Source organism: Papaver somniferum, chromosome 11, assembly GCF_003573695.1.
Source record: "Papaver somniferum cultivar HN1 chromosome 11, ASM357369v1, whole genome shotgun sequence".
NCBI lineage: Eukaryota > Viridiplantae > Streptophyta > Magnoliopsida > Ranunculales > Papaveraceae > Papaver > Papaver somniferum.
Window position 1 is genome coordinate 35,736,361 of NC_039368.1, and position 10,582 is coordinate 35,746,942.

Genomic DNA, 10,582 nt, shown 5'->3' on the forward strand with positions numbered 1-10,582 from the left:
GAAAACCCAATGTGGATTATCTCCTAGCTGGGACCCCTGACTTGTAGCACATGTCAGCTATTACGTCTCGAACTAAGTCGTGCCTAAATTTAAGACCCACATCACTCGCACAATGAATAGCATGGTCGCCACATATGTGTCTCTGCCACAACATGAACAAACGTTGTCTTGCTCAAACAGAGATATACCTAATCGATATTGTAGGATGGATCTAAACTGTCGAGGGCAGATAATTTGGTTTAACCCATCAATAGGCACTGCTTTAAGGAAGTCTTGGGCATTGTCTGTAAAGGTGGTATGTAATAGAAAAGAGTGCATACATTGAAAAGGTGTTGTGTAATTTCTTCTTCACAACATCAAAATAAAACACTGTCATCGATTTCATTGGATGGGGGGAAGCATCAATCGTACTGAAGGTGGAAGAAGAAAGTCCACAAAACTGACAAATATTTTTTCAAAGCTTGCTAAAAGATGGGACTCAGGGATGAAGCATCAACGAATTTCACAATGGTACTCTGTAAGGTACGAGTTTGAATGGTAGACGCCAAATAGCAGTAATGAACCGTGTCAGACATCGTGTACACACCAAGACCGCCGTCTGTAATAAGCAAGGTAGTAATACGTAGCTGCAGCGGACCAAAACCTGCTGTTAAGTGCATATTTTGCATATTATTTAGTGTCGAATCCATACTAGTAATTGCTATATATTCTTGCGAATTATTGTATATTACTCTTATTTTCTCTTATTTATGTTTTGCTAGGTGAATCATTCAAAAGAAGTCAATTTGCACTTAATTGTGCAAGGAAAGAAGTTAGCTACAAGAGGAGAACCAAAGACCAAGTGGATCTCATTCAACTCTAGGAGTTTTCGCTATCACCTTGAAGACGACGAGAAAATGAAGCTAATGGCGAAAGAATGAGGTCAATCCGATGTTGTACGAAGAAGATATGGGCGAAAAGAGAAGTCAAGATTGTCGGTTTTCCGGAGCTGACAGCTATACGGGAAATGTTAAAGGAGGACGCTGGGACTACTAGGGGAAGACAAGATCACTAAAGGCAACAGGATTTTGGATCAGGGCTGTCATTGTCATCTTCCTTCTCACGATCAGTTGTGAAACAGGGTGAGGCAGTTGAGCTGTTGTTTCAGTATGGCAGTGAACATGGTTATGCTTGGTGTTTGTAGTGAAGACTGGTGGTTGTGATTATCATCAGCGACGATGAAGAATGCCTGAATGGTCGAGCTTGGTGGTGGTGACTATTTTACGATGAAGAAGAATAATGCTGCTGCCGTGATTATCTCGATGGTGGTTAACTTGATTTGAAGTGGTTTCGATCTAGAGACTAGAGTGGACCACTGGACTGTTGGATCAGTGATAAGACATGGGTTAGTCGAGAAAAGGGTTGTGGATTTTTGGTTCAAGAGAAGGTTGTTGTGGCTGGTGATGGCATTAGTGATTGACTCAAGAAAGTATTGGCGATGGTGGGCTGTGACGAGAGTTTTGGTGGTTAATGGAGTTGCAGACCGAGTTCGAGGAGAACGAGAAGATGGAAGATCTGTGTTGTTGTCTGCTGCCAGTATCAGCGATGGCTACTGATGCAGAGGACCATAATGCAGAGAAGGGTCCTTGCTGCCATTTCCGATGAAGATCAGGGAGATGGTGATGATATTTCCGTTGATCATTTTGACTGCAGAAGAGATGATGAATGGTGTGGCTCGAGTTTATGGTGGCTTTGGATGAAGTTTGTTGTTGCCGGAGAATGAAGGAGTTGATTTTGTTGATCTTGGTCGGCAATGAAGTGAATAATGGCATTGGCTGCTGCCATTGAGTAAGAGGGAATGGTTTGCTGAGTAGAAGCTCGTAATGGTAATGCAGTTGAGCTGCTGGTTGGATGCTGCAACAGTGGGATATTAGAGGTGTTATAATGGGTTGTCATTGGTTTAGCTTCAAACCGAGAACATGAAAGAGTTCGCTGCTGCCATTAACGAGAAATGAGGGATGGATAACTCGGTCTTGCGGTTGTTGTTAGGATCGGTGGAAGTTAATGAGGCAGTGAAGACGAGAGTTTGAGAAAAGATACAGGGAAGTTATCGGCCAGAAAGTTTCAGCCGTAAATCAGTTCCAGTAAAAGAGTAAAAGATCCAGGAGAACTTACGGATAGAAAATCTAGCCGAGAAATAGTAAGATGAAAATAGGCTGTCAGTTCCATGGAACTGACAAGCCAAATTTTATTATTTGGGATGGGCTTCCCAGTTATTAACGTTAACCCATGGGACTATGTATTCCCAAATGCACGGCCAGACTTTGGCAGTGGCTTATTATTGGAATTTGGTGAGTTTTTGGCAACCTAATTCGACCGGGATTTGGCACGGGCGCAACTACAACTTGGAGACCATTTAAGAGACTTCTTAACCTAAGTCTTGGTATCATAATTCTACATCTCATAATACACTTTTGTTCTTCATTCATATTTTAGGGTTTACTCCTTTATGGGGAAACTGGGAAACAATGTAATCATGAGAAGCTAAACTTTTATTGATTAAGGATGAATTCAATGTTCTAGCGTGAAACGTTATTATTATACCAGTTTGTTTGGAGTTTTAATCATCTTATCGTTTGTCTTTACCATATGTAATGGATATGAGTGATTATTGGATTTGATTTGGAATGCATGCTAGATTGATTTACTAATTGTTCTATTGCTAGTATTGATTTAGAAGATAAGTAATCGTCGAATAATTCATACACAAGTAGAAATCGCGAGACCTTGCAGAGAGATTCTGTGGAGAAATTGCGAGTGAAGATAACACCAACAAGTGGACCTTGAGATAAGAGTTTAACTAGTGGGATCAACCTAATTCACAAAGCCTAAGCGTTCGATCGGATTATACCTTGAGTGAGCTACTAATTGGTGGTTCGGTTGGATAGAATCTGATATTGGAGAGCTTTTGTACCGTGGTAAAAGGAGTTTTGGGGATAGCACTGAGCTAGCTGCCGTTCTACGGTTGGTGATGAATGGTTCTAACGAAGATAGATAAGTATACTAATCCAGTCATCGCTTGGTAACGACGAAGGATTCCTTGATCATCTCTTTCTTTTATTTGCTATTCTTTTTATTTCACTTTAAAACAATCCCCCTTTGTGTTTTATCTTTATTTTGCTAACTAAATAACCTATCAATTACACAGTTCTCCGTGGGAACGATCCTTACTACCGCTATTTTATTTAATTAGTGGGAAATATCTCGATTAATTTGTTGTGGTTACGACACGCATCAAATTTTGGCACCGCTACCGGTGAGCGGTTGTTAATTGATTTGTATTTTGTTTAGCTTGTTTTTGTTTTTTAGATTTTATTTTCTTCTTTTGTTCTTGTGAGTCGTCATGTTTCCTTACAGACATAACATATACGGAGCACAAGATCAATCATCATATTTTAGTGGTAATCAATTTCGATTTCACTCTCATTCATATAATAACTACCAAACATACCCTACAGAGCCCCATACATATCAACAACCTTATGACGGGTATGTAAGTCAGCAATCGAGCACTCTTTTTGGCCTCGTGAGGAGAGAGAGTCTCTGTGAATCGGGAATTTATTTTTTCCAACTCACTAAAAAGTTTTTACATGTTTTATCACTGATTTTAATCCTTTTTTGATCCCTATGCATATCGAAATCTATATTCTTTAACCAGATTCCCGTGTTTTCATTTTTAGTTCATCCTTTTACCATTCTGGAAGATTTTAAACTTGAATTTTGAGGTTTCTTTTGAGCATGTCTAACTAATTTTCTCTTTTTTCTCTCACTGTGTTTACAACTTGTTTGTTCCGAATGGCGTTTGTCGTACTACATGAAGTGGTGAAAGCGTTTTCAGAAGTTGTTTGTTTGCTCGTTGCAGCACTATTGTCCCATATGATTATCATCAAAGTTCAGGAAAATGTTTTGATCAACCGAGTTATTCCCGATTCAGATCTAACCTCAGAGAGAGTTACCCGTTCATCCTGCGTTCAAAAATATCAAAAAACAAGGAATCAGTTACCAAATTTTGCTCATAGTCCTGGTTTTAATCGCAAGGTTAAACTCCAGCTATACTCTTTCCAAAATTATAGAAAACAAATTAAAACAGAATATACAACCCATGAAAGATTATTCTGTTGAAGATTTCCAAACCCTAATCAACACTAAGATTCAGAATATATATCAAAGTCCATTTATAGTCAATATACCTAACAAGAGAAGACAATTATTTTCAAACCCTTACAAATCAATGGCTGCTGAAAATGATCAGACTGTTTTAGATCTGGTTCAACAATTCAAAACAGCAACCATTGAACTATGAGAGTCTTCAGAAATAGTTCAGCACAACAATGAAAAATAAGTAACTGAAGAAAATGATCAATTGGATATATGCTTGATTGGGAAAATAATCAATGAAGACATTATGGGACTGAAGATAGTGGAGAATAATATTGGTTTCACATGGCCATTCCTTGTTGAAGATGAGTTGAAAGTAATTGAAATTGATACCAACATAACGGTATTCAAATTCAAGGACATGGATACTCTAAATAAGATCTTTTTGACAAGACCCTCGAGTGTAATTGGGTACCTTGTAATACTGCATCATTACAATTCAACTGTTCCTTATCAAGAATTGGATTGGACCAACCAAGCTTTCTGGATCCAACTAAGAAACCTGCTGCCTGAACATTTGAAGGTTGAGACTGTGAGAAAGATGGGTGCTCTTATGGGAGAAGTAATAGTTGTTGATCCTGAAGATGTTATTCCAAAAGCTGGAGATCATGTAAAGGTGTGTGTGATGATTGATGTTAATAAACCACTAAGAAGAGGAGTATTAGCTATGACTGATGCAGGATGCACAAGATGGATAAGGTTTTTCTATGAAAAATAACCTAATAATGTTTTCCCTGAATGCTTCATTCTCAATCACAAGAAAGGAGTTTGCAAAGCTGCTGCTGAATATCTGGAGGTCCTGCACAAGAAAGCTCACTACTTTGGAAAGAAAAAAATTCAACGAATTTGCCAAATTACTCAACCAAGAGTTGTAATCCAGATCCCAAAAAGAACTCAGAAGAATAATGTTAAGAGGACTCCTTTTGTGCCACCACAAGATGGTATGGAGATCAACATATCAACAACTCTGACTATCACTGAAGGTGAAGATTATGAAGATGCTAGGTTAGGCAATAGACAGAGAAATGAGGATAATTCCAAAAAGCAGGATATGAGTATTGAACAAGCTGATAATCACATGGAGACAATAAAAACTTGAAAGACCATTCATCAGGAAAAACATGCTAAGAACACAAAAAGAGAGAAAAAGGTTTGCTCTAATCTTAAAACTTACATCTTTAATTTTCAGCCATATTGTTTATCTTTTGAATTTTTTTTTAACTATTTTCATCTTAGGAAAATGCAGATTTTATCTTGGAATGTCTGTGGATTTGGAAACAAATACACTAGATTGCATTTAAAAGATCTTATTAGAGGGCAAAATCTTGATATTATATTTTTATCTGAAACTAAAAATAAGTTGTCTAAGATGAAAAGATACATATCTCCCCTTAAGTATCCTAATGTTTTCTTCCATGAACCAATATGATTTTCTGGTGGATTGTGTTTATTATGGAAAGATGGTATTGATATGAAAATAATAGATTGTCAGTATAATGCTATCAACTGTATTATCAAACTTGATGCTAGAACTAATGAATCTTTACTCTTTTTTGTTTATGGATCCTTGGAGGAGTATACTAGAGATTGCCAATGGGACTATCTTATGAATATGGCCAACCACCATAAGTTACCATGGGCTGTCATAGGAGATTTAAATTTCATTCTCAGTCAAGATGATCAAGAGGGATGAAATGTAGTTAACCAAGTTAATATTGATAGAGCCAACAATATTCTTTCTAGCTGCAGTTTGCATAGTATGTCTTACATAGGGAACCCCTTTACTTGGTCAAATAGGAGACAAGGTGAAGATCTCATCTTAGAAAGGCTAGATAGATGTGTTACCAACCTTGAATGGCAACAAAATTATCCTAAAGCTGTTGTTTATCACCTCATTCCTATGGCTAGTGATCACTGACTACAACTAGAAATGAATCTAAAGCTTTTAAATCTTTCAGATTCAATAGAGCTTGGTTTAGAGATGTCACTTATAGACAACTTATTGAAAATGGTTGGAAAAAATATGGAATGGGTTCTCTTGCTTTTAAACACTCTAAATCTCTGACAATTACTAAAGAAGAGCCTAGGAAATGGAACTACAATGTTTTTGGTAATATAACTACTCAAATAAATAAATTAGAAACTACTCTGCATAATCTTCTATATGCTAATCATGCTCCTAACTCTGCTATTGTTGTGGAAGTGCAATCTAAGTTCAAACATTGGTATGGCATTGAGGAATATTTCTGGAGGCAAAGAGGTAAGGAAGAAGCTTTTAAATTTGGTGAAAGGAACACTGCCTACTTTCATAAAAAAACAAATTTTAGAAGGAAAAGAACCCAAATTGATACTCTTCAAAATGATATGGGAATATGGCCAACTGATAGAGCTGATATTGCTGCTAATTTGAAAAGCCATTTCTCCAAAATGAGTAGAACTACATTTCCACCTAATCCTATTACCTATCTAGATTACATTCTGCCTTGTATTTCTAATGAGGAAAATAGCATGTTAACTAGAATTCCCACTCATGAAGAGGTTAAGAATGTGATTTTTAGTATGCAACCATGGACCACTCCTGGTCCTGATGGATTTCCACCTGGTTTTTATCAGGAAATGTGGTCTACTGTTGGTGATGATACTATTAGAATGATTCAATCCTTCTTTTGGAGTAAACATATGCTGAGACAGATTAATCACAACTTTGTCAGTCTAATTCCAAAGGTTAATAATCCTAAATCTGCTGCAGATTTTAGACCCATTAGTTTATGTAATGTTGCTTACAAAATTATCTCAAAACTGTTAGCTTCTAGATGGAAATTAAAATCTGCTAGATAGAATCATAACTCCTTATCAGTGAGCTTTCCTCTCAGGTAGACTTATAACTGATAACATTGTGATTGCTCATGATTTAATTGACTCTATGAAACATTGTAAAGCTGAAAAAGCTTGGATGACAATCAAACTTGATATGTCAAAAGCATTTGACAGAATTGAGTGGAGTTTCTTGTTGAATGTTCTTTCTAGACTAGGTTTTTGTGAATACTTTTGTAGCATGACCAACCAATGTAAGTCAACAGTTAGCACATCTATCTTGTTAAATGGTTCTCCTGGTAACACTTTTAATCCTCAAAGGGGTCTAAGACAAGGAGACCCCTTGTATCCTTACCTATTTATCATTGTTATGGAATCTTTCTCTAGATCTCTAATGAATGCTGAAATCACAGGTGAGATTCATGGATACAAAGTTAACAAGAATGCTCCCTCTATCTCACATTTGTTTTTTGCAGATGATTGTTTGCTTTTCACAAAAGCAAATTCCAAAGAAGCTAGGAATCTAAATACTATCATTGACCACTTCAGTCTGTACTCTGGTCAAGCTGTCAATTTTAGTAAGTTAGGTTTATCTTTTAGCTCTAAGATCCCAAATCAGGTAAAGAATGAAGTAGCCAATATCTTGAAAATTAAAAAACTAGCTTTAAATGACAAATATCTTGGTGTACCTCTTCTATTGCAGCAAAACAAAATGGAATCCTTCTCTAGTTTAGTTGATAACAACTATGGTAGACTTGCAGATTGGAAAACTCACTTTTTGAACCGGCCTGAGAGAACTATCATGATTCAGTCTGTATTAGGTACATTAGCTACTCATCAGATGGTTGTTTTCCAGATGCCCAAAAAGCTGACTGATAAACTTTATACTATCCATATGAGGTTCTGGTGGAACAAGAAAGAAGGAAAAAAAGGTATATTCTTTAAAAAATGGAAAGAAATTTCTCTAGCTAAGGAATTAAGGGTTCTAGGAATCAAACAATCTGCCATTATGAACCAAGCCCTCTTAGCTAAATTAGCTTGGAGAATGTTACATTCCCCAGATGCTTTGTGGGTCAAGCTCATGGAAAGCAAATATTTTTTTGGGATTAATCCTTTAACTGATACTGTTAATGCTTCAGGTTCTTGGATCTGGAAAGGAATGCAACAAGGTTTATAGATCATTAGGAAACATGTGTGCTGGGAAATAGGAGATGGTTCTAAGATTAAAATCTGGAAAGATGTTTGGATACCAGATACTGATAAACCAGTTGATAACACCTTTGATTCTGCACACTACGAAACAGTTAATCAACTTTTTGATCAGGATACCAAGCAATGGGATATGAACATCATTACTGCCTTATTTGATCCTAATACAATAGCAAAAATCACTAGAATTAGAATTCCTTTTAATGGACAGGATAGACTGATATGGAAGCACACTCATGATGGTATTTTTTCTGTCAAGCCAGCTTATAAAACTATTCAGTACTCTACAGTTACTATTACTCATAGCAACTGGAATTGGAAAGGTTTCTGGAAGAAGGATCTTTCACCAAGAATCCTAACTTTCTTGTGGAAGTGCATACATAATTGTCTTTCTACTAGAGACAAGATAAGTAAGTATATTTCCACTTGTCGTGAAACTTGTCCTTTTTGTACTTCTGATTAGGAAACTTTCCAACATATTTTTTGTGAATGCAATGTCACAAAAGAAATTTGGAGAGCATATGACTCAACTCTTGCTGCTTTCATGGAGAATATTATGCTACATGATTGGTTGATTAACAAATTCCTATCTGCTACTAACAGTTCTGTTAGTCAAGTTGTTGATGTGGATAAAATTGCTACTGCGTTATGGATTATTTGGAAGGTAAGATGCTCCTTAGTTTTTGATAATGTACAGGTCAATGTCCAAGAAACAGCAAGGAGGATTAACAGGGATTTAATGAATGGCTAATCCACATACCAATTCAACACTCAAGAAGTCAGAATACTGATACAGAATTACTATCCTGGAAAGCTCCTGGCCAAGGAGTTTTTAAGATCAATTTTGATGCAGCATTTTATAAACAGACATGAAATACTGGATTGGGATTAATTTGGCGTGGTTTTGCAGGTAGCTGCCATAGAGTTAGAAGCATCCCCACAGCAGCAGTAGATGCAGAACAAGCTGAAGCACTTGCATTACTAGAAGCAATCAAGTGGGAGAAACAAGTAGGGCTAAAGGAAGTTCAATTTGAGGGTGAGTGTAACAATGTGGTGCTGGGTGTTGTTTGTGGGTGAAAACCATTTCTGCTGATTTCGGTAATTTCGTGTGAGTGCGGGTGAGAAACGAATCTAAACCCAAAACAATGTACTGCACGGGAGTACTTTTGATTCGAGAGATCATTTTGTAAAACCCAGGCCTAAACCAAGAAATGGCCGTTCCAGGTTTACTTCGGTCACAAAGTGAAGGAGAAGGGTTGGTCTTAGGGAGGGAAGCGAAGAAAGTGTTGAGGCCAGAGTAGTTGATTCTAGAAGTGTGGGTGTTTTGCGACTTGTATCCGAGAGTTGAACTGGCGAGCTAAATGGAAAGCTACCATGTGATTTCTGGATGTGTATTGTTCTCCTGAAAAAAACTTGTTCTTTGGTGGAAATAGGTGAAACCTATTTATACAAGTCGTAATAAAACGTATCCTGGCCTCGTAAGAAATGGAAACGGTTGAGTAATAAAAGAAAGCGGTAACGGGTAACGCATGGAATCGATGTTTCCATAATGAAGGAAGCGTTTCACCAATACTTCTCGTATTTACTAACCGCCTCACTCTTATGACACTTTCTTATAACAGGCATATGGCACGCTGCACGCTGTAAACCGCCAGACCAATACCCTGATGAGTATCCCCCAGTTTGTGACATGTTTTGATGTCTCGAGTGTTTTCGTGGAAAACGTGTAGCAGGTTTCTATGTGTGGCATGGTGGCATGCTAGTGGACGTGGCATAGCGACGTGCTAGTAGCTGTGGCATGGTGGCATGCCAGTGGCCGTGGCATAGCGACGTGATAGTAGTTGTGGCATGGTGGCATGCCAGTGGCCGTAGCATAACAACGTGCTAGTAGCTGTGGCATGGCGGTGTGCCAGTAGACGTGGCATAGCGACGTGCTAGCAGTTGTGGCATGGCGGTGTGCCAGTAGCCGTGGCATAGCGACGTGCTAGCAGCTGTGGCATGGTGGTGTGCCAGTAGCCGTGGCATAGCGACGTGCTAGCAGGTGTGGCATGGCAGCATCCTAGTAGTTGTGGCATGGTGGCATGCGAGTGGCCGTAGCATAACGACGTGCTAGTAGCTGTGGCATGGCGGTGTGCCAGTAGACGTGGCATAGCGACGTGCTAGAAGTTGTGGCATGGCGGTGTGACAGTAGCCGTGGCATAGCGACGTGCTAGCAGCTATGGCATGGTGGCGTTCCAGTAGCCGTGGCATAGCGACGTGCTAGCAGGTGTGGCATGGCAGCATCCTAGTAGCCGTGGCATAGCGACGTGCTAGAAACGTGCTAGCAACTGTGGAATAACGACGTGCTGGTAGTTGTGGCATG